The sequence below is a fragment of the Phalacrocorax aristotelis genome, chromosome 2, assembly GCF_949628215.1.
Source record: "Phalacrocorax aristotelis chromosome 2, bGulAri2.1, whole genome shotgun sequence".
Taxonomy (NCBI): Eukaryota; Metazoa; Chordata; class Aves; order Suliformes; family Phalacrocoracidae; genus Phalacrocorax; species Phalacrocorax aristotelis.
Window position 1 is genome coordinate 157,081,410 of NC_134277.1, and position 25,305 is coordinate 157,106,714.

At 47.8% G+C, this 25,305-nt stretch overlaps 1 long non-coding RNA gene across 2 annotated transcripts in view; it reads left to right on the top strand.

Annotated features, from left to right (window-relative positions):
• Positions 1-6,711: 6,711 nt before the first annotated feature.
• LOC142053747 (uncharacterized) overlaps positions 6,712-25,305 on the top strand; it is a 161,299-nt gene continuing 142,705 nt past the window's right edge. For both annotated transcript variants that reach the window (XR_012659310.1, XR_012659311.1), the window contains exon 1: positions 6,712-6,859. This is a non-coding gene — a long non-coding RNA (uncharacterized LOC142053747). The remainder of the gene's footprint in view (positions 6,860-25,305) is intronic.

The window sequence follows — 25,305 nt, forward strand, 5'->3', positions numbered from 1 at the left end:
TCTGTTTTAACAGTGATTAGGTCTTGTAGAGTTATGATACTGCAGAGATGTCAGCCGTGGTTATCCCACTCACCTAGGCAAGCCTGTCGGTCACCCAACGCTGAGAATGGGAGATTGGGAGTCAGGACTCCAGTACCTCCCAGTTACACCAGCCAGAAGTCAATGTGTGCTCCTGGTATGGCTGCAAGCAAGATATTTTACTTATCTGTACCTCAGTTTGCATGTCTGTGAACTTGTATATAGCCTATATATGCATCTTAGGGGCATTATAAAACTTTGTTGATAGCTACTGCTTCTGAACTGTTTCCATGTCTTCTGTTTCTACGGCACAATGCAAAACTGATTATCATCATTTGCGATGTGGAAGGGGCACAGCCTGGTGCTTATCTACCTTTGTGAGTACCGTGGCTGCTCTGATTTCAGTTTTAGCCTGGAATATGCAATTGCTTAAATCTCTTTGTGGTACAGTGAGGATACCAGCTACGCAGATGTCCATCACAAGGTCAGGGCTTAAATGGAACACTCTCTGGGACGGAACTGGTGAGCTGGTGAGCAGCTTATGACACACCAGATACTCCTCCCTCCCTCCTAAGGTCTTTTCTCCAGCGCTTGTGGAGTTCATTTAGTGGCTGTTAACCAGTTTACCTATATTCACATTCCCATCCCAGGGGGAATCCTGTGCCTTGTAGTGTAGATGTAGGATCATCGTGGCCATGAAATGGGTTTCCAAATCCCAGGAAAGCATCTGCTCCAGTCCACACCTTTATCTCTGAGATGGGAGGTGGGAACAAAGGGACCAGCACAGGCCAAAGGGTGAGACTCTTCTTTGCACCCAGGGTGCAGCTGCTCTCTGGGCAGTAAAAAGACGCAAAGGAGGGCGTTGAACCAGGTCTCCCACTTCTTAGGGAAGTGCTGGGTCGATATATGAATTGTGGGCAGTGGTACCACTGTCACCATCTGTGCTAAAAAGAGCACAAGTCTCCCAAATGCCTTTGAGGAACATCCCAGCCCTGCAGCCACAAACCAGCCTGCCTGAGCCCCCGGAGGACCCAGCCCCAATGCCTGCCCCATGGCTGTGCCCACACGGGCAGTGTGGGGGACATCCATAAACAAGCACTTTGGGATGGTTGAACTCTAAATGTGAGTGTGTAGACAGCAACTGGGCTTGAGAGGAGAGGGACACCAGGTCCGGCGTGAGTTTCACATGCTGTGCCCTGCTCCCATCCTGCTGCTGGAGGAGCACCGTGAGTCGCTCCTGAGCCTGGCTGCGTCAACACGCCTGTCGTGACACTCCAGGGGCTGCCGGTGTCACTCTCCCTTGAAAATCACTCACGTGAATGTTGTATATTTGTTATAGATGGAGAGATTAGCATAAAGACTAAAGAAGAAAGTAAACAGAAAGGGAAGGACCCTGGGGATACTGCAGTGGTGTATGCCAGCTTGGCTGGTCCAACCTGTTTATAATGTCTAACACAATCACAGGTGCCAAAGAATAACTGACAAGTTAAACAGTTTCCTCTTTGCAATTTAGCAACGGGATCCTTGTGTGAGGAGGGCAGGGGCCCTGCTGTTTTCCCAGGAGACAAGGGCTTCAGAAACAGGGAAGCAGACATGAGGGTCTTCCCTGGAAGCTGGTGGTGTTTTACATGCTTTGTGTGTCTTCTGCTGCTGTTGAGGCATACAGTCCTTACATGGGCACTGCTGGGTGCACAGGGCTCTTCTGGTCTCCTCTTCTCTTCACAGGGCCCAAGGAACCTAAATATATGTACCATAGATCTCCACATGCCCATAGCTGGGTGTCTGCAGTGACTTCTCAAACTGAGCATCTCCTGGCAGACAACCCCGCGGTGCGCCGTGCTTAGTGTGGGACATCTCCCTGATGCCGTAGCATGGGCTTTAGTGGGCTTGTGCTGTCTCCTGCGGCTGGACCTACGGCTCTCTTCTCTCATCCGACCATGTCTTCACATCCTGGGTTTTCTATCCCTGCCGACAGCACCACTTGCCACATCCTCTCTCAGGCTTGCAACTTGTCATGATCTTTCGCCCTTCACACAAAACAAACAAACTCGACTCCTTCTCCCCAGGGACTCAGGCAGTCCCTTTCTCAGGGGCTTCCTTGGGAAATCTGACCGGGACACGGATGGTGTTGCCTCTCTCTCTCTCAAATTCTCTCCTTTTTCTCACAGCATTTGTTTTTTTCACTACTGATGTTAAACCTCCAGCTCACAGTTTTGTTAACTCTCCCGCAAACTCAAGCATGCTCATCTCTGGATCTACTTTCCATCCTGTCAGTCCAACACAGATTTAGTAACGCAGACATTTGGTTTCACTTTATTACACTGCTTTCTTGTTTCTTAAATCACATTCCAGCTAGTCATCTTAAATGCTTTCCATAATCTCAAACTGAGTTTTTGCACCTCTCTGTCCTGCAAGTTCAGTCTTGCTGCAGACTCAGAAAGGCATCACTTTAAAATGTCCCTTTATTTTTTTTAATTCCATAAACTTGGGAAATATATGGAGCACCTGAGTTACAAGCTGCGGTAGTTAGGCCATCAGTGACAAGTCTGTTACTTCTGTGCTTCATATCAACCCTGCATATCCTCCTTCTCTGCTCTGGAGTCACCGCTAAGCGACCCCAAATCAGAGCCTTAAGAAATCTCCCGCTCCTTGGAACACGCTCCCAATTACTTGCCAAACCTCTTCCCTACAGCCTTGCAGAGAAAGATGCAGTTTGGGGGCCCTAGCAAAATTGAGCCCAGCTTCATTAATATAGCTGCATTACCAACAGGATCGTCTCTGTTTCCTCTACCCATTATCTTTCTTTATGCTCAAAATAGCCATCAAGAGAGGCACCAGCCTATGTTTATGGATAATCTGTGTGAAGAAATGGACAGGTGGAAATCTAGTGACGTAATTCTATTGGAAAAAAAATTACATAAATTCTGGGGAGCGGAACTGGCAATGACAATGGTGCGATCTGCTCCCACAGCTCTGGATGGGGAGATTTCTTATACACCTGCGTAGCTACCATACTACTCTAACACCTTCCCCCTCTCTATTCTTCATCTTACATTCAACACTGAGAGCACAGGGAAGGCAGTGGAAATCTTTCCAGCAGCTACAGGAAGTTTCCAGTCTTTGTGTCAGCTCTATTATTGTCACCTGCTCCTGGCTCTGAGAGTTTCGTCCCCATCAAAATCAGAGGCAACTCACCCTTGCCTAGAGATGGATCACTGTTTGGGGACAGGAATGGATCTTCTTCAGATTAATATGAGGAGTTAAATTAAAAGACTGGGGAGTATAACTAAATTATGAAAAGCACCATTGCCTTATACTATTATTTTATCACAGAATGAACTTGATATTGGTAAATACAGCAGGGAGGTATGTGTAAGGGCGAGGGGAAGATCCAGTTGTGTCAAATCATAACACCTGCTGCAGAACAAATGGGTGTACCTGGCTTTGAATGCATTCAGGATGGAAATTAGGTGGTTTCTAACCTTCAGAGAAGAAAAGTTCCAAGATAATATCCAAGAAGGTGTAGTCAGGACAAAACCCTGATGCTGAACTCGATGCCTTTATGGGCAGGCTGGTGTGAAATGATGGCTTCTAGTAGGAGTGGAGCAGATGCAACTACCCAGCCCTTTCTTCTGAGTGTCTGCGATGACTTAGGTTTTTGGACAGTTCCAGAATTAACCTGAAACAAGATTAATCCTTGGATGAGGGAAGGTATAGTTATTGATATGATTACACATTCTCAGCTGCTTTTTCTGCTGTGCTTCTCCCTGGAAGATCTCCCCTGGAAGGGGGAGAATGTGCAGTGGTTTGCCCCAGCCTCTGCTGCACCTCCCAACCCTGGCTGAGGACACTTCACTTTCCAGCTGCCTGTGGTCACCAGCTAGAGGCTGTCACCTCCACGCTGTGCGAGCCACGGGGAGCACAGCTCTCGTTGGCTCCACTGGCACTTCACATAACTTGGGCAGCTTTGCCTGACATGGATTAAGAAGCACTTGTGTGATCCCTGCAGCTGGCAAAGCTGGTGGGGCCCTAGACAGAGAAGGAGCAGCACAGTGCTGGAGGGCAAAAGCCTTCTGCTGGCACAGCCTCGTTGCAGCCTGACCCCTGATCTTTGCCTCAGATCTTCTTTTGGCCTCGAAAGAGCGCGCTGTGTCATTTGGCCTTGACTTTGCTGTGTTTAACTTGCAGGGGTGAACTGGGAGCAAAGCAATTGCCTCATGTAAGTGTGCTAAGCTGTCGTAAAGATGATTATACTCAAGTGGTTTATTGACATGGGTTGGTATATTCAGGTCATAATACTAGATGATTTTCAGAGTACAAACACTAGAAAGGCTGCAGGGCTGAGTGATACGAACACAAGATGTATTCTTCATGGCTGTGGAAAGACCGTCTTTGTGCTACCTCCTGCAATGAGAGATGTTGGATGTGATGGAAATGGTGGGTCCTGCCGTGGGTGTTGAGGCTCCAGCTGTGCCAGCTCTGGGGGAAACGCTTGGTGGTCAACTGCCACCCCCCTGCCAGCCTCCTGTGTCTCCCCATTAAGGGATACCGTATAAAGGATGGTCTGTGCGTTTTCATGGAATGTGGAGACTGACTTCCAAACCCTGGGGCCGTCTCGTGGTGGATGGGAGCAGCCTGTCCCGCCACTGGTTGCAGAGGTCCCTCCTGGAGCAGTGTCTGGATAAGCTCGTGTGATTGTGGTCTGACTTCTCTGTGTATGAACAGGCAGGAAAATGCTTTCACTCTCTTTTTCATGAAGTTTTCTGGATTTGTCACGTCGGGAATTGTACATGGAGATACCTATCTCTCATCGTGGTGCTCAGAGCTGTGTTCATGGCCATGCTGCTGGCACTGTGGTGACACACAGGCAAGTCTGTGGCATTGGGAAAAACAGTATTATTTTGAGCTGATGTTTAACAGCAAATTCTGCCTGTGTTTTGCCAAGGAAGGAAGGGAATCCGGGGGAGAAAGGAATGAAAACTCAATTTTCAGGGCTGTTTGATACACATTTCTCTCTTGCTCTGGCAGCTCTTCACAGCACAGGGAGCTGTGAAGGAGCCATCAGGGCCCCATTCCAGGGCAATGCCCATGCAAAGCCAGAGTAATAGCTTTATGCCACCCTCCCAAACTCTGGAGCAGGAACGGGCTTGGAGAAAAAGTGTGTCAGGCTGCTCCAGCACGTGGGCTCTTTTCAGCTGACAAAATGATCCTTTGGTCTCACGAGTAACTGTATATTTTGGTCTTGCTCCCAGGTTGACTGGCCTCAGAAGACCCTTTATTTAGGACTTGGTCCCCAGCTGTAAGATCTCCACCTACACCCCTCTTCTGATGCAGCAGGTTGCTGAAGGGAATGGCACAAAGACCTTCAATGTGCCTGAGCCGGAGGGCTCTCATCTCTCTTAGTGTGAGCACACAAAGCCTCTTTTTCCAACCCAGCGTTGTATCTTGCTTAAACTGCGGGACCACGGAACTGCTGTTTGGATAAAGCCACATTTTATACCATAATTTTATCCCTGTTGCACTAGCAGTTGCCTTTCCTGTAATGACTGAGTTGTTCTTGCAGATCGGCTTTTTATTGCAGTATTCAAAGCATTGTAGGGGGATTGGGAGCATATTTACTAGTTAAACGAAACGGCGTGTGCTATCCACATTTTCAATACTGCTTTGAAAATCTGATTATGCCGGATATAGACTGACTCCATGCAGGGGGTGATTAGCCCTATGCGGCAGCGGCAGCTCCCAGGCTGGCCACCACAGCCCACACCGGTGCTAACAGTTTGTGCACATGGCAGGAAGGACACACGGCAGGAAGGACACACCGCAGCTCCCGGGTCGCTGCAAAGGTGCTGGCACAGCGGCATTTTAGGTTCCCTCCCAGTCAGAGCAAAAATAGCGCAGGGGAAAAAAAAATCATGTGGCATTGAAGCTTCTGCTTGGTTTCAGTTCCAGCCTGGAATCGAGGAGGATACTTTTTTTTCTTAGTTTGTTTAAAACAAAAAAAAAAGGAAAATAAAGGTTGTTTTTGTCCGTACACTGGGGATTTGCTTGTGTTTTACTGTCTCGCCAGCGTGCAGCCTGTTCTCTATTTTGATGTTGTTTCTTGCAGCACTCAGAGGACTGCAAAGCTACTTTCTCTGCTTGTATGCGGGACGCTTGTATCCCTCTCTCATGTGCTTGTTTGGAGACACCCACGATATCTCGGCGCTCGAACTTCGGGATATATTTTTTTAAATCTCTGGCTTCTATTACTCGCCAAGCTCGCGGAGTTCGGGACAAATGGGACCGGGGGCATCTTTTGGGGGTTAAAAGTAAGCCCGAGGACAAGCTGCAAGGGCTCCCGTCCGCTGATGGCGAAGCCGGCCGCGTCCTCCCGCGGCCGTGTGCGGGCCCGCGGGAGCCATCCCGCGCGGGACGGGTCCCCGCAGCCTCCCCGCCGCGCTCCGCCCCTCCGCGCCGGCTGCCCCCGCACCTGCGGAGCGCCGCGCCGCCACCGTTTATTTATGTCTTATTTTTACACCTTTGTTTAGATCCGGGGGGGGGGGGGGGCGAGGCGGGGGGCGGCGGTGCGGGGCGGCGGTGCGGGGCAGGAGCGCGGGGGCGGGCGCTGCGCGATGCCCCGGGCTGCGGCCGGCCGGCGGCGGCGGCGGCGGCGGCGGCGACGGCGGGGGGCGGTGACGTCACAGAGCCGCTCGCCAGCACAACGTTCCATTGAGGCGAGCGCGTGCTCCGGCGAGCACATGGGCAGCGGGGCCCGTTCCGCTCCGCGCCCCTCCGCGCCGCGCCGCGCCGCCCCGCGCCGCGCCGCCCGGCCCGGCCGACCCCTTCCCGGGGAGGGGGCGCGGTGAGTACCGGGGCTGCAGTTACCGGCGGTGGGGCGAGGGGAGGTTGTTTGCATGTTTATGGTTTTTTATTTGTTTACCCTTTTTTTTTTTTCTCCCCCCCCCGCCTTGCCGTATGATCCCAGCCTCCGCGGTGGGGTTTGCAGGTCGCGGCGGAGTTTACAGCTGAGGCGCGGGGGCTCGTGCAGATGGGGGGGGGGGAGGGGATTGCATTTCGGGTTATTTATTTATTTATCTATTTATTTATTTATTTGTAAAGCGCTGGGTCGACGGTGGGCTAAAAATAGCAATCTCGAGCCGAAGGCCGTGCGGATGGGGAGGCGAAGGGCTCGGGATGCCTTCCAGCGTAAATAAACGGGGGCGCTGAGGGCCGCGGGTGTTTGGGGTCTGGCTTTGCTCCGAAATGACACTGCTCGATGTGCCCATCCCCCCGGCCCCGGCCTGCCTCGGCGGCTCCGCCGGACCCGGGGCGGCGGGGGGAGGGGGGCGCAGAGGTGGGAGAGGTGTGCCCCCCCGCCCCTTGGCCTGGGGAGAAGCTCGGGGCCGGGGGGTGATGGTGGGTCCCCGGGGCCGGGGGTGGGGGGGTGGCTCTTTGCGCTCTCTGCAACTGCGCGGAAGATGCGCGCTGTGCGCTGGGCCGGGGCGCGGGGCTCGGGGCTCCTGCCCGCTCCCGCCCGCATGTGTTTGCGGGGTGAGCTGAGCTCTTCATCTGCGGAGCTGGACTGTTTTGCTTGGGCCGCCGTTAATACGGGCAATCTAATTTTAAGCTGGGCAGCACGAGGGCCTGAGGAATAAAAAGGGAAGATTCTCTGGAGGCTCCAAAGACCGTTTTTACAAAGTGTTTTTTAGGCCTTCTTTTCCTTAAAAACCTGTGGATTTTTAAAGTGCAACTTTAATAGGCCGTATTTTATTTTTTATATATAAATAATACAAAAACGTTTCCATTGACAGGATGCTTTAGGACTTCGGTCTTGAACTATTAAACTGTTGGTTGCTGCATCTTAAAATGCTGTGCGGAGAAATCCCAGCAGAACCGATAATTGTATCTGAAGGATGCGGGAGGCCTTCAGCGAGATGTTTTTAATCCCGTTCATGTTGACAAGTTTAGACATGTTTGCCTGTCCACGTATCTGGTCAGACACAGTGAGTCATGAATCCCACGCTAGTTCCTTTTTACCAATATGTTAAAAAAATATACATTGTTGAAGTCATTGATTTGGAAAAAAGGAGCTTTTCTGGGGGTATATTAGAATGTATTAGCCATTCCTAAATACAAAGAGCACAGTGTATTATGTACATGTTACGGCTGTATGAAATGGGAGTATTTATTTCTTCATCGAGCAGAAATACAACCTCACTAATACCGGTTTGTGCCAACTGGTCTGGATTATCATGAGAGCTCTTAGATATGTCGTAAAATATGAGGATGTTTAAAAAATCTAACTCAGAATCATTGACTTCACTGTAAGAAATAAGGATACAGTCTGATATTTAGTCATAAACATCCAGTTTCCTTTCTACTGTGATTTTTCAAATTATTTAATAAATATGTATATTTTCCAAGCACGTGGACCAGTCAGATGCTCTTTTGTGCAAGGTGCTGCATATCTCTGATAAATGCCAGTTCACACACCAGGGAGTTTCAAATGATCTTATACATGCTTTGCATCATTTTAAAAATGCACCTCTAACTTTATTTGTTCCCCTCTCTCTCTCTCTTCTCTCTCTCACAGCAATAAGGCATGAGCCTGGCTTACAGCTAGTTTATCATTGCTAGAATTCTGATGGATCTGACTGTGCCTTTGTGTATTTTGAGTTATATTAAGGTAATTAGTTGTACAGGTGCAGTTTGTCAGCAACGGGAATGCCTTTATACCTGTTAGGAGTAAAATATACCATCTATCTACCGTCGGGCATCTCTGGAAGAGGGGCTGTGCCGGTCTGACTGCGCGGGGACAGCCAGAGCAGTGCCAGCTCTCTGCCTCAGCAAGGCCTGAGGGATTTTGCATCCTTTGCGTCTGCACGCTGATGCCCACGCAACGTCAGGGCGATTCTGTAATACTGAAAATAAGGAAGGGCTTAGGCCTGCAGCCCTTGGAAGGCCCATCTGTCGCAGAAATGAATGGCGTGTTTGAATTAGTTTGTAAAATGGAATATTGGCTCCCTGGGTGAATGTGCATGCTTGGAATATAACTTTGGTGGGAGCTGACAGCTTGCAGAGACGATGGTGAGTTGTGTCTCCAACAGTGCAGCACGTCTGCGCAGCTCTGCAGTCATGGCGTTCTCTCTCTGTGCCCCTGCCGAACCAAAGTGTAAGTTTTGGTTTAATTAAGGACGTTATCTGCTAAAATTGGAGCTTATGCTTAATTCTTTGCAAGATTCAAACCGTATCTTCCTGTTTTTAATCAGAATGCTTTACAAAGACAGCTTATGCTTCCTGGCTGTATATATTTCACTAAGTTTTATACAAGGGATTACTGGCAGGGGAAGTGACCCATAGTGATGATGCAGTGGAGCAAGGCTAGGCAAAAAAACCTGTATATCTACATGCTTTTAAGATATCAGTGCATCTTGTGTGTGTTTGTCACCCTTCAGCTGAAGCTGTTCAGTGGGTTACTGCAGTATCACTATTTTTGTACAGGCCTCCTTCTTCAGGCCTTTTCTGTAATTATGCTGGTGGAGCTCTGCAAGGAATTGCAAGGTAGGGCTTACAAGTATGACATATTAATAAAAGAAAAATATTTGTTTTTTTCCCCACTGGTGTATGCAGACAGTAGTGCTGGCAGGCCGTGGGAAGGGGAAATGCTGTTTTTTGTGACCTGAGGGTATTTCTGCTGCTTGCAGGGATACTGCGGGTGCATCTTTTGCTCCCAGTACATGAATTTAGTGAAGGCTGGTGCCAGGTACCCGTGGTGCGGTGCACTGCAGCTTGGAGCAGTGCACTGCAGCTGTATGTGCATCAGTTAAGCATGCCAGTGGGTCTGTCAGAGCCTCCGTGGAGCCTCTGTGCTGATCTCAGTGCATTACTGCTGCAGGGGCCGAGGTGGTGGGCATGTTGCCCCGACCCCTCGCTGCTGGCCAGGGGGACGGCGGCGTGGTCTGAGGTCCTGCTCTGTGAGCCAAGTAGGGTGCAGAGCTGCAAACTGTACTAGCGGAGAGAAAAATGCATACCTGGTCAGGAAGCTTTTGCCTGTTTGCAGCAAGGTGATACAGATCTTATTTTGAAGCATGGTGTGTTATTTTCTCTCCTTGTTGGCTGGTAGCTTTAGTACTGAACACCTGCATAGCTCCTGGCGAGATTTATGAAGAGTGAGGAGGGAATAAAGACATAATCTGCCTCTTGGACCCGCTAGCGCTGCACATTTTCCCTCGTCACAGCTGTATCTGTTCCAGAGCTGGTCTGTCGTCTTGTGTAGCAAAGTGCTTAGTGCCCTGGCAAGCAATACTACTGTACATCTGTGCGTGGTTTATTTATACGCGGAGATGCAGTGCCTGCTGTTTGCCTGCCTTCTTGGTGCAGTTCAGTGGAGGACAACATTTTTTTGGAGCTATCAGTTTTCTGATAAAGTATCATTCTTGAGTCTTTCCTCAGTTCTCTCTCTGGCAAGTGCCACAGGTCGTTTAGGACGGGGCTTGCTGGTGGTGCTTTTTCCCCTGTCACTCCAAGGGTGACAGATGAGAAGCAGCAAGATGGTTACTTGGTGCATCAGCTCTGCTCAGCTGAAGACAGCAGTCTGCAGGGCGACAGAAACGTGGGGTCCAGCCGGGCATACGGAGCAGCCTGGATGGTTTGCAAGCAGATCTGTGTTATCAAATGACTTTTAATGCATCCCTAGGTGGTATCATTCTTTATGAGAATATAAGGTATGGACGTGAATATCTATGCGGAGCTGTATCCTGCAAATCAGAGGCCGGTCGAGTATCACCCAGGCTTTCCAGGCAGGTTTGTCCCACCCACTCTGCTGCCTGTGCTGTCACATCTTCACTGCTAATGATACCTTGTAGTTGTCAGCAGATGCTACAGTTGCATCCCCCATCACCTCAAAGGAAAAACGGTCCGTGAATTGCTGCTGGTGTAGTACATCAGGCAGCAAAGGGCTCTCAAACACAGCAGTGACAGGCAGAGCTACAACCGGTGTATGGTAGATAATTCAAATTCGAAATTATGGCACAGGTCTTTAATGGCAAGGGTGACTAGCCACTGGAACAAATTGCCCGAAGGGGCAGATTGTCTTTTTCAGTCATTTCTGCCTTAAAAACTGAGTAGTAAAAAGCAGTAGAAGTTGTTTTGTATAAAAATTATCAGGTAGGTTCCTGCAAATCAGCTCACTAGAAGGTCCCTTGATGTGAAAGGGGAGGTTTGACCATGCCCCCCCTCGCCCCACCCCACCCCCCCAACTTGGAGGTTGGTTTGTGTGGGTGCTTGGAGCAAACCTGTGCTGCTGGAGAGTGGGCTGAGCTGAGATGGGGCGTGTGGAGCACCCTGGCAAGAAATAACAGCCCAAAGCCCTGGCAGGACTGTGTGTTACACAGGAAAGTGTCATTGCCATGAGATGTTTTGGAAGATGGTGTTTTGTCACCCCTTTTGTCACTTCCCTTGGTCAGGAATACCCAGTGCCAAAATGTGCATGGCCAAGAGCTGCAGGACTGTAAGAGGTTCCTGAGGAGAGAGGATGACATTGCTGGGGTTCTTGCCTACAAGCTGGGAGCTTGTCCAGGCACGGAACCCAGCAACTCTCCTGGGGGTAGGAATGGACAGCAGAGAACCCCAAAGGAAGCCCCAGAAGGCTTTCCCTTTGGGGAGAGGGGGTCCCTCCCACGAAAGCAGTGCCCAGAGCTGTAGGGTGCATCCCAAGGGGCAGGTGGAGGGCAGAGGTGGGTGGGAGAGGCAAGACCACGTCCCGTCACGTAGTTTATTAAGCAGCTTGTGGAGGCCCTCAGCACAATGCAGATTGTGCTTCCAACCCCCAGGCTCTGAAGCAGGCCAGTGTAGGGATTTTAAGGTGGAAAACTCTGGTCCAGTCCTCCTAACCACCCACCATTGTCTTCCCTCCATCCAGCTGGTACGGTCCAGTCCACTTCTCCCTGGCTTTTTCTGAACACCCTTTCTGTGCCGCCCATCTTCCCTGGATAACTGCTGGTTGGATGCCTGGTCTCTGCTTTAGCTTTACCGGTGGAGTTGAGCTGGTTAAGGGGTATGTCACACTGGTAATGCCTTTGATGTGTATGCAGTGTCCTGATTCCTTGCACTGGTAGGTGCCATCACGTTAGTACTGCTGTAAGCTCTTCTGCATTAGGGGATTTTTGCAAGGTAGCAAACCCTACAGGTTCAAAGTCAGCCAGGAGCAGATCCGGGCCAGCCGCTCTGCTGCCCACTTACATACTGCTTGCCTTTGGTTTCAGAACATTTTGTGCCTTTCCTGAAGTCCCAACAGCTGGATTTAAGAGATTGCTTGCCTTGCTTTTTTCCTCCCAGTCAGGAGGACTAAAACTTCTGATCTTTTCACTGGTGCTGCAGGGGCAGCATCCCATGAGGTCCGGTATATATCTTAGCTGGGGTTGAGGAGCTATTGCCAGTAACTTAGAAAGGAGAAGAAAAATCCAGCTTAGCAGTATTTAGAAAAAAAAAAAACAAAAACAACCTGTGACTCTTTAGTAACACTTTGTATTTTGAGGCCTAGATTTGATCATGTTGCAACCATCTCTTCCTGAAAATGTTGGCCGAGCAAAATCCCAGCCAAAATAAATTGCATTGCATTGCCTTGTGCAGTTCCCTGCCCAGGTAAGGAGAGAGCCCTGCACAAGTGGAAAGGACTTGCAGGCTGTGCAAGGAACGAGTGGTGCAAGAGGTTGGAGCATTACTGCCTGTGTAGGTTTAGGAAAGGTGGTTTTTCCTGGCCAGCTTTCAGCCAGGTGCTGTGTCCTTGGGGCTTGGTGTCGGATCAGGTATCGCTCTCCCCGGCAGTGGTGCATCGCTGACGTACATGTGGTGATGTGTGTGCTGGTTTACGTGGCGGAAACAGCAGCCGTGGGCTCAAGGCTGAGCGTGTGGGACGTGGAGCAATGGCCAAAGCCCTGGCTGTGCTTGAACCCTTTATGTACATCTCCTCTCATGGAAGAAGGTCTGTCATGGGTCTCTCTTCACTAATGTTGAAGTTTGGTTACATTGTTCTTGTTATTATTATTATCATCCTAATCATTATCACTATCATTATTATTATAATTACATGAGCTGTGTTGCAGACATAAAGTTTATTATACATTAATGTAGTCATGCTATAGCAGTCTCTAGACGTGATGTACCAAACCCCTTTATGCTTCAGCTGATGTTGTAAATAGGTAGTCATACCTATCAGTGCAATGACCTGTAATTTAGCAGGCAGAGCAAAAAGTTACCATTCATCCTTTTGGAAAAATTTAATAATGTTTCCAGCCATATTTTAATAATAATGGGTTATTTTTTTCCTCCTTCAAAAGAGTAGGAAAGTCTGAAATATACTGTCCCAGAAATGACCATGGGGGGAGCAAAGGCCAAGAGCTTTGTGCTGTGGCACAGGCAGTTGGGATGCTACTCAGGGGTTTTAGAAGATCATGTTTGCTGTGTGAATTGCTGGATCATTTGATTTACTGGTATCTCACATGTGGCTCTGGTTCTTCTGTTTTCTTTTGGGGGGGGTGGTGGGGAAAGCTCAACATTTTTCTTAAATGTTAAAAAGGCTGGTATTAGACTACAAAGAAATACTAAGAAAAAACTGCACGTGTTTGGTGTTACAGAGGAAAATAATCAGCCTTGTTTATGAGCTGGGAGGTTGGACTGGAGACCACAGAGGGTTCTTCCCACCAGCACTTCTCTGTTTCTGTGGTAACTGAGGAAAAATTGAAAAGCTTGAGCTTCAAGTCTGTGTTTGTGGAACGAGATGGAAGGAGGCCCAGCTTTCATGAATGCACAAGATTAGTAAATAAATGTGATTAAGATGAGCAGGTTCAGAGGGGAAGGAAGATGCTGCTTTTTGCAGTCCAAGACGCTGAAGGAGTGAGGAGTTTGTCTTGAAATGTTTTCCTTACCTTGGGCAGTTAGTATTAAGACCCATCAGTCCTACTTGTTACAAGTGGCATGGGGAGATGATGGGGTTCCCAGTGCTTGGCTGTAGGTAGGATTTGGGGGCTCTGCCCTTGGCAAGCATTTCTTCTCCCTCCCCTTCTACTCTTCTGCTTGCCTCTTTCATCTGTGAACATGTCAGGGCAGACACTCTCTTTTGTATGGTTGTTCACAGCGTAGGACAGTAGAGCCCTGATGTCAGGTGGGCCCTCAGAGCTTCACAGAAATGGTTGAGGTTCTGTACTTTTGCTTGACATGGTTGGAAATGGCAATGGTGGCTTCTATAGGCTGCTGACTCGGACAGGGCGGTCCTGTGGCTGCAACCAATGCACCTAGACAGGAAAAAGGTTTTTGAAAACTTCTCACCAGGCATATATTGCAACTACAAGTGTTGAAGGTCTGGAAATAAGACCTTGCTTAGCTCCTAGCTTAGCATGACAGGTAAACATGAGTACTGGCTTTTCACTTCTGTGGCAGAATCCGTGGACATTCTTCATATGGAGGAGGGAAAGGGGAAGGGAAGTTCACAGTAGTTTTATAATTTTAATTTTAAAGGTAAGTGTATCAAGTACAGTTTACAGGTTACTGGGTGGTAACTTCGGTGTAACAATCTTTGAGACAGGTTGTAGCCTGTTCAGAGCTCAAGATGTTGTCCATTAGCATAAGGCATAACATTATGTTGCCTGGTGGTATAGCCTGTGCACTGCTGTTGTAGCCAGTGTCCCTGTCTTCCTTACAAATCTTGATGACCTAAGAGACTTTTAGCAAAGATCTTATTTTGCAGGATGTTTTTAGTAACTTTCACTGAGTATTTTTCTTGGTACTTTTGTGAGACAAATGACAATAAATAGGATTTCAATTCTATATCTCCCTCTGTTAATTAACTGCTAACACCACCTCATGGAACGAGGCAGTATGGGAGGGATTAAGCAGTCTGCAGTCACTTGTGCTGATCCACCATGACTAGGAGAGCTTACAGTTGGTCTTGCAAATGCATTTCACCTCCTAATAATACTAGGAGTGCTAATATTCCTAGTGACAAACACTTGTATCTTGTTCTGCATAGAAGATCTGGATGCTGAGCAGGTAAAAATGCTGTCTCTGCTGTGGCTTATGAAGGTAAGAGATACCATCAGGGATGGGGCTGGTGCGTGGCATCCTGGGAGCCGTGCTTTCTTGAAAGTCTTGAAGTCTGGGCTAAATCTGTTTAAGGCCTCCCTGAGGTGTGACAAAGCCTGTAGACCCATGAAATAGTGCTTATAACATTAATATTTCATTTGAAGATCTTAAGGGATTTCGATATCCATTAGAAGCTGGCAAGCGTTAAGGCTGAGCTCATGCGGCTGTGGTTTCACTGGAGGCTTGGCCAGCAGAGCGGGTTTGCCCAGAGAGGCTCCTGACCTTCCTCCATGGTGGCAGGCCACAGTGGCTCCAGAAGAAGGAACCTGAAGTCATGTCTGAGCGCTTTGGGGTAGCTGGTACCACAGGAGAAGCAATGAGGTTGCCGCCTTCTACCAGTCTTCATACTTGGAGCCCCACATTGCCTTGCAGTAGGTGACTTGGCCGGGCAACCCAGGCTCAGGTGACCATGGCATGAAGATGATCCATAGCTCTTTGCACCCAGAGCTCTTTGCATCCATACATTTTTGCACCCCGCTGCTGCCAGGGAGCGGAGTTCTTGGACATTGTTGGCTCATTGGTGAGCAACAGCCCTCAGAGCTCCAGCAATGCAGAAGAGCATGAGGAAGGGGTTGAAGAGTCTGCCGCTCCCGTGCTGGCTCTGTTGACTGATGGTACTTGTCCACAGCTGGTGATAAGCTCTCCTTTAGCTCTTCTTCTGGTGATTCTGTCATCTCTAGCTAATTAGGAGGTGCAGCTCCATCTTCCTGGTAAGAGTTCTGGTCTTGGCCTTGACATTCATTGCATCTTGGCCTGACAACAGCAATGACATGCCTGTGAAGGGACCCTGCAAGCAAAGGGAGCTCCAACCAGTCCAGAAAGCTGCAGCCCATCTCCACTGCTGTGTGGGCAGCTTACAATGTCTTTCTATGCTGGCTTCTGTTGGAAATACAGGTAAAGTTGTGAGGTCTTTTGTTCTCTTTTTAGGGTGTTCCCTGTATTGCCTCAGGTAGCAGAAAGACTGCTTCAGACTTTGTGGCAAAGACCATAGGAGCTTTCTGCAAGGAAATGAAGCTCTGCTCTCTGAGGGTCCAGTTTCACATGGACTGGGCAACCCCAGGAGATAAGGACCACCATAAACCTCATAATATTCTGCTCCATGTGCAATGTATGTTCAGCTGAAGGCCTTTTTCTAAATACATAGCAATGTTTTGTATAATATTTAAAGACAGTTGAGGAATGCACAAGCAAAGCAAGGCCCTCCACTGCTTGGTTGGAGGAAAGAGAAATAGCATGTATCAGATGTTACTTCATCACTTAATACAGTGCGCGAAAGATGATCTGGTGATGACTGCAGTATTTAAACTGAGCATTGAGGAAAATACATTTGACTGTAATTCCAGCTACCTGCAGTGATCTGAGCCTTTTCAGAATATAAAAAAAAAGTTAAGAAATAGCAAGATTGAGGTACCCATCCAGACATCCTTAAATCTGCCTTCCCTTTTTCTTTTGACCCCTTTCAAACTAGGGTTAATTACCAGGAATTTTCTGCAGACACAAGACCGGTTGGTAACACCCGGTTGTATTAACAGGTCAGAGCAAGCTGTTTTATCTGAGAGATCTGTTAAATGTTAAATTATTGGGTTTTTTAAAATTACGTTGCCTCCTTTATCGCCTTGTGGACAGGCTCATAGATTCCAAGTTAATTCGTGCATGACTCTTGCTCCCCATCTGTTATGTGTCCCAAAATGTGATATTTAAACAAACCAACAGAAGAGGAACCGTGAAGTCAGGATCATGGTGGGCATTGTGGCCACATTAGTTAGGGGTTGTTCTCTGTGTGGTTTGATGGATGTGGTGGTTCTGATGTGGGTTACTACTTACTACTGGTTGTTTCAGTACTGGGGGATTCATCTCCGTTAGTGGTTTAAGTGGGATTTCAGAGAACAGGGAATGGGTGGGTCTTTGCTCATCCTCTATCATGGTTGACCCCTTCCTGGCTTCATGTCTAAAGCAAGATTGTTAGATGTGCCCATCCAGGACTACAGCGAATGGTGAGATGATTTCCTCTGGCGTGTCTTTTGCTCCTCTCTGGTCAGCCTGCCTTATTTGTGTGTACTTTCCATCTATATCTTGGTTTTACCCTAGGTCATTGGGTCTCTGGGACAGAGACTGTCCTATGGATGCTATATAAAAATAGAATAGAGAATGGACACATTTGGTACCTCAAGCTCTTGGTGGTGCTATATGTAATGCCAATATCCAATAGCACTGATATTCCTCCTGGGGATCTGTAGCTATCTGTGCAGACAATGGACACGTGATGGCCATAAATATCCTGCTGTAATGTGAATTTTCTTACATGGCTTCTGTGTTCTTTTAGCTCTGAACAGCAGTAAATGTAGGAGCTGGCTCGGTACAAGAAGCATACAGAAGTCGTCCCCGTGCAGGTGAAAATTGTCTGTGCTGACCTGTCAGAGCCAGTGGCCGGTGGTGAAGTCTTTGCTTTTATTCAGGGCAGTGTAGATAAAGCACAGTACCGTTTTTCTACTTGTGCATGTATGCATAGATCTATATCCAAGTAATTTTTATATATATTTTTATATATATACAAACATGTGTGTGAAAGCATTGTCGCCTGTTTGGCTCTAACTTTGCTTCCTCCTCCTAGTTTCCCTCTGCTTCTCTTTTTCTGTTCCACTTCATGTTTGAGTTTTATGCCTGTGGTGTTTTTCATAGGCATATTTCCCTTTTTTTCATACCTTCTTTCCCCTTTTTTTCCTATTCTGGCTTTTCATTCTTTATCTTCTCGTCCACATGTTTCTGCTCCAAGTTGGTTTATAATTCCTCTTCCACATGGCTCCTCCTTTCTCTCACCGAGGCAGGTCAGCCAAGCACCCTGTTAACACCTCTGCACACCCTGAGAGTTTGTGGCCTGAGGAGTGGCCACAGCTGTGCCCCTTATTTCTTGGAAAAAAGGAATAAGGAGTCGGAGCTGCTCTCGTTTCCCTTCTCTCTAAATGAGTCTCAACCCGACAGTTTTGGCTTCCCTTGCCTGCTCCAGATTGCAGCTGGTGTGGCCGAGTAGGTGTTTCTCAGATCGGATGGTTAAGAATAAAATTGGGGTTAATGGCCATGGTGCTTCTCCCCTGCACCCCGGGCTTGGCGATGCTCCCTCCTTGGTGGTTGCGGTCTGCCCTCCGAGCCCAGGCTCTGCATTCCCGCTGTTACCACTCTTCCCTTCCTGCTGCTAATTTTAGTAGCCCTCTGGGTTGCTGCAAGCCCAGGGCTCTTCCACCTGATTTCAGCCCTGTTTCTGCCCGCCGGAGGGTTGTGGCCCAGATTGTGGTGGTCCTACGAGGGCTGCTATGCCCCGATGGCAGAGGGCTTTCGGGTGCGTGAGCAGTTGAGCAGGCAGGTTTGTGCATGTTTTGGTGGTGCTTGATTTGAGCAATCCCCATCCCTGTAAGAAAATGCTGCCCAGTGAGAGCAGGTGGGCAGTGCTTGGAGCAGGGGGTTTTTTAAACGGAGCTGGGGTCACGTCCTGCACAGTGTTCCCACTTCTGTGCAAGCAGCAAGGGCTGCGAAGTGCAGCATCTTTTACAGATTGACTAGTAACCGATAATGCTGAGTGTTTCAACTGCTTCTGATTATAGAAACGGAGAGATCTGAAATTAGGAAACTCTTTGATGTTGTTGATCTGAAGAACGCGCTCAATATCACTTGACAGCAGACATTTTATTCTTGGCCACATCAGCCTTGCAACAAGCGAGTTGGTTGGGTGACTTTGTTTGCACAGCTGTTTTTTAGTCCCCCGTCCCCCCCCCCCCCCCCCCCCCCAAAAAAAAAAAATAATAAAAAGTCCCAGGACTTAGCACTGTGTTTCCCATGCTGGAAAACCGATGCTTTCCAGCCCCAGTTTGTGGTGCTGGTTTCTTCAATGGGCCGCAATTCCTGAATGTGCCCAGCCTGCGCTCCGTGGAGGTCAGGCCGGGTGAGCTCTGCTGAGCGCGGTTTAGGCAAACAGATCTGCAGAGGGGACGTTCCTTTGGATAGATGGAAAGATTTTTTTTTTTTAAAATTGGAAAAATGTAACATGAGCAGAAAATCGTAAGGGGTATCATCAAGGTGAATAAACAGAAATCAAACTCCAGACCTTCCCCTTCACGTTGCTGATGATAATACGTGAGGCTTCTTATGTGAAATGTGAACACTCAGGGTCGTGTTTCGTTCAGGATGACTCTTCATTTTTTTTTCCTTCTTTTTTTTCCCCTCTGCAATGCAGACTGCTTTCACAAGTGGTGCAAGTGTCCCATGTCATCCACTCCCATCCCTCAGCTCCCGTTGGATGAGGGGTTATTTCAGGCCATGTTCATAATCTGATCTTGCTGATGACCCTTGCACCCAAGGATCATTTACTGCCAATTGTTAGGGTGCTTTGCTATTTTCAAGACACTCGGGCCTGATCTTATTTCTCTTGCATGCCCAAATGGGATTTTTTTGCCCTGGTTTAGTTTGGCTTGGGAGTGGGCTGTTTATCTACTCACAAGTTTGGTGCTGTCAGTCGCAGCACATGGCGGTAGCACCTGAACTTCTGTAGCTGCAGCCTTTGGGATGGGACACTCAATGACACTGGTTGACTTGGTGGGTGCAGAAGACCTTGCCTTGGAAAGGATAAGGAGCAGGTTGTGGCTGAGGTAACCTGGCAGGCGGCGGGGAAAATTTGTTTTTAAAAGCCAGGTCTGCTTAATGCAGAGCTGTGACCTTGCAGGTTGTCCCAGGTTTGATGGTGAGGCTTGCAGTGCTGCTGGTCCTGCATATTTGGGCTCAGCTATGGTAGACTTGCTATACTGGGGCAGATACTCGTGGTTTTTTTAGACAGCATCCTGTCTCTGGCCCTGGTCAAAGGCAGATGTTTCAGGAAAAAAAAAAACAAACAGTGTGTGAAGGTGAAATACTGGCTAAAAAGTAGCCAGATCACATGAACAGTTTTCTACCAAAACAAGCTCGGCTTGGCTTGCGCTCAAGTCATGCCTGCCCACTGGAGGGATGGTGATGAGTTGTAGGTGGCAGATTTCAGCCAGTTTACAGCATCTAAACAAATAAATCTTTTTTTCTTTCACCCCACCAGTATCTAAGTGTGTGGCCTTTGCTACTTCAGTGTCTCTTTTAAGCAGCTAAAAAGTTTTTCTAAGTGAAATATGTTTCTACGCTGCAGTTGAGAGATAAATATAGCCGGTGAATTGAAAGAAGGCCATAGTATGTGTTATGTGGCCTTACCCAGTATTTTTTTTCTTTTTGTGGTGATTCTGTGCTAACTTAAAATGGAAAACCTCCTGAAAGATGTTATTTTTCCCATCGAAATAAATTACATGCCAGAATGCCATTCACTGCCTTATGCTGCAACCAGTGAAGGATTAAACCCCCCGCCCCTCTTCTTCAGCCGAACACGGTGTGTTTGGAAAGCAGGCGCGTTTGCAGCTGAGCCAGCTCTAATAATAATAATTCGGGCTGAGAAGCGCAGAGCACCCTGTGATTAGCAAAATAATTATTTCACAGTGTATAAATTGAGAGGTGGGCTTTTGACGTGGCGAGGGGGGCGTGCGCGGCAGCTGCCTGGGGAGGCAGTTGGCTCGTGTCGCCCTGCTGACGTTCATGTAGAATTGTGTCCAGGAACCGCACGGAGCAGAACATGCTTGTAGAATGATGATTGCTTTTGAGTTTTTCCAGTAAATTCTGCTGATGAAAGACCAGCCAGAAAACTTGTAAATAGGAGTTTTACACTTTGCTGTTCCCCAGGGTAAAATTTTTCTTTTTTTAAAGTTTGGATGCAGTTGTTCTCTCTGCTTGCCAGGAGGCCAAACTCTGACTAACTGTTGGCTCTAGGACCTAAAAAATGGGCTAGGAAGCCTTCCAAAACGTCTCCTTCATGGATGCTGGTTCAGATCCGGGTCAGGGGGATTGAGAGAGAAGTCCCTATTATGTGGTGCTGCTCTGACATGTATAAAGCCAAGTTCATAGGCTCATAGCTGATGACTTTTTGCCTTAAAATCTTATCTGTCCTGCTGCATAACCGCGAGCAGGGCATTTTACGCATGCTTTTCACTCCATGCGCTGTCAGCAAGGGCAGGGTTTCTCCCCGGCAGCAGGCAGGCGGCTGCGCTGGGGCTGTGTGTGCAGGGCGGGCTGGGAGGTGGCACCAAGCACATGGGTGCCATTGGCTGTCACCCGTGCAAGGCTTTGGGGCAGAGCTCACCCTGGGGACATGCACCAGCAGGCCTACGGCAAGGGGCTCTTGGAACTGATCCAGCCCCCAAAAATGAGCAGAGCTCGGGAAATGCTTCCTAAGGATGGTGCTGAGATAGGCATCTCCAGACCCAGGCTGTGGTCCTGCCTCCCCCTGGGCTGCTGCCAGACTACCTACCCTCCCCCTTTTTGTAATAATTGATCTGCATATAAATATTGTACCAATAGAAATAAGTCTTTAAAACAAATAGTTTTCAGCTAAAATGAGTTCAGGGTACCTTTAGGGGTTTACATCAGTTTAACTGAAGTCTAGTAGACTGTAGATCTCTTCCAGACTGCCTTAAGTATTTGCATAGGACTCGTACAAATAGGGCCCTGATTTTCCCCCCATGATGCTTGCTACTGTGAGAGACTAATAATAATAATAATAATGATGATGATAATAATAATAATAATAATAATTTAAAAAGTGCCTTAATTAGGCCCGTTTTACTTGAGGCAAGCAGGCAAAGTGCATCCTTTGATCCTTTCCAACCTTTGTTTTTTGTGATTTCTTGTTTTTCTTTCCTGTATCTCTTTTGTTGACAATAATCAGAAGGATGCCTGTGTTCATGCGTGTATGTGCATGTATGGATACACATACCATACATTCACACACACATACCTGCTCTTTTTCTGTATTATAAAATACATATATTCTCCCCCTGTGTCAAAGACAACCAATATTGCCTGCGTGCAACTAAACAAGCTGTTGAGTTAATATCCCGGTGTAAAGTTCAGGAAAGCCTGGTGAACAGTTTTCTAATAAGAGGATATTCTGGTCCTCTTGATAATCAGCCCCCCATTGTAAACTCATTTTGAGTCACAGGTTTAAATCTTTGTTCCAGTGGAAAAGATTTTTACAGGCGGCCCCAACAGGCATTAAATCTTGTGGGTTTTTTTTTAGCGGAGTTGCTTAAAATAGTAGATTCTGAATCGGAAGAGTGACTCCAAGGGAAAAGAGAAAAGTTGAAACAATACTTATCATGGTTTGGTGGCACAAACCTTTCGTCCCACCCCAACCCCTGACAGAAATTTGGTAGAGGCAGCAGGCTGGATTTCCTCACTGTGCTTGTGATTTCTCTGTGCAGTTGGGTTTCCATCTTCTCTGCTGGTGGTCACCCCACTTTTATTTTGGGGATGCCAGAATATGACTTTGGAAGTCAAAACTATGCCAGTTTTACACAGATTTATTCCCCTGCTTCTTGCATACCTCTTGTATTTTCAGGGAAAAGGCTTTTCTGGAAAATGTGCTAGCATTTTGGAAATTTGGTGTCCCCATGATTTTGGGTTTTGACCTCTCTCTCCTTTCCCTCTTTTGTACTGCGAGTCGGACATCCCCAAACAGGCCCGTAGCTCTTCCCACCAGTCCCGCACACCTTATCAATGCCGTTGTTTTCAGTGGCTGGAGTTGCCATGGCAGCAGCGGCCCTTGGGATTATGATTTTGTCACGACAGAGGATCATGTTGAGAGAGTCCACATCTCAGGGAGGGTGTGGCTTGTGTGCTGCTGAGGTGGTGGGTGGCTCAGAGGAGTCGGTGCCCAGGTCCAGATGAGCTGGGAAACCTGTCCAATTTTCTGGTGCTGTAGAGGATGCTCCTGGATACACGGTAGTATTTGCAGGCAGCAATGAAGCTCAAGGCTCTTAAATCTCCTTTTGCTCTTTGTGAGAAATCCAGTATTGAAAGGTGGCATGCACCATTTTCTCCTTCTTGTTCTTGTCTAGATGCTGGTCTTAGTGCTGGTGTAGCAGCTGGGTACCCCTCAGACATGGTATCGCCCCTGTGCCTCTGTGCTGCAGGTGATGGTTGCGCTGGCTCTGGTGCAGTCCTTTCCTTATCCTCGCGGGTCCTTGGTGGGGAGCCTTCTCCCGGCAGGTGGGAAGGGCTCTCCTCTTAACTGGCCCTTGCTATCTCAGTGCATACCTCTGCTTGTACGCACTTTGCCTGAGTAAGCAAGAACTGCGCTTTCAGTGCTGCTTTATCGCACAGGAATGGCAGCCGTAGTGTAAAGAGCTTTTATACCACACAGGGTCTGTGCGCACTCAGGTTTCCATTCCTCGGTCTCGGGTACTTCCTTTGTTCTCCCAACTCTGATACTGAAGCACCTATCCAAAATTAAAAAGTGACAGCAATCATAGTCTTTTCGTTAGAACAGTCCCTGAGCAGGGAGCAACAACGAGGTTAGCATCTGGAGCTGACCTATTTATTATTGATTATGCCTTTAAATGATTAACCACATTTTCCTTGCATTATTTAGGGGAATTATGATACTCATCATTAAAGGAAAGATGTCTGGGGAAATGTGTGATTCACACTCATAACTACCTTCTCTCCTCTTTCTGTTATTTGCTGCCTGTCTTCTCCCAGCACTTGCTTCTCTTTTTGCAGTCAGTGTTTGTCCTTCTGTCAATACCTCCTGCTGCCTTCCCCCTCGGCGTAGGTGACCCGTGGCTGTGTAAGGGTGAAGTGTCTTTTCTTCTAGACAGGTACCTGAATTCGCAGTGTCACCAGCACTTAGATAAGGGACGTGGTAATCCGGGTAAGGAAATAAGGTTTAGAAACTCTTAAGTGCATTTGAGAGCTCTTTCTAGCAAATATTGTTTGGATTAATGTTATTAATTTTACTGTCAGGGGTAACAGGAAGCATGAACAACCCTGGCATTAGGCATGCTCGTCCTCCCATGTTATGATGCAATATTGTAGCTGGGTTTTATTGAAAAATGAGGCAATGTTAACTGATAATTTGGTTGTGACAGGGTAGGCTTCCCTCTGCAGAAGATGAGAGTCCCTCTGCACCAGTTAGTTTACTGGATCCTTAAGTCATTAAAGCACATTTTTTTTCCACACAGCAGAAACACTCTTTCCATGGTGCGGTTTTAAACATGGAAATGTGTCTGTTAGCTTGCCTGCTGCCCTACAGCACATCGGCGTCAATCGGTAGAGCTTGGTTTGACCTCCATATAGTAAATTCAGTCTTTGAAGTCAGTTGTCTTAGATCTTTAATCTAAAAGCTATTTTAAAAAGAAAAGGGTATTTAGATGGAATCTTAATTCTTGATATTCATTATTTTGGCTGAAGCTATATATCTGCCTCATGCAGAGTCTGGCCCTGGGAGGTGAGGGGGGCAGGAGGAGCGAGAGGTGCCTCCACACTAGGTTGGGAGATGTGAACTTCAGCTTCAAAGAGGTATGTGGGAAGGATGAAAACTGCACTTTGAATTGGTGGCTTCCTCTAGAGCATGCAGAACAGAAATAGCCTTGAGTGAAAAAAAAAAAAGAATCCAGATAAGAGAGTCCCCCTTATATTCTTCCTGCCTTTGCTAATGTTTGTTCCTGGCTTTCTGACTCAAAAATCCCTCCTGTAGGAGCCTGGGAAAGGGTTAATGCTTTTGTAACTTCTCCCTCTACAGCCCTATGAAGCAAAACAATTTCTTTGCTACTTTTTCACCCTGTTTTATTGATCATCTGCTTGCCCAGCCTTTTGTGCTAGAGAAGGTGAGGTGCTTCCCACCTGGCATCTTGAGCTTGCCTGAGTGCCCTTACGTGGTCTTTCTGGGAAGAGCTGGGTAGCATGAGCAGGGACCTCACAGATGCATGGCAGCCTGGGAACCGAGTGATTTTGGGAGTGGACCTGAAGGAGGGTCTCTCAGATACTTCTGTTTTGCAGCTCTTATCCTTTGGGCAAACGAACTCCAAGGCACTTAGTTATGCAGGGCACCGTGGTGGTATCAGGGGAAGGGAGGCCCAGCTCCCTGGCTTCCGCTGCCAATTGGTTCAAGTCTAAGAACATAAGGATGTATTGTTTTGGTTTTGTTTTTTTTTTTTAATTCCACCTAATCTCTCTACAGCGTCTCTGTTTAATGTCTTCCCTTTGTTTGAAATGTGGAATTTATCTGCTGCTATTATTATCCCAGTGCAAAGGGGCCACGAGACTTTTTGTTTG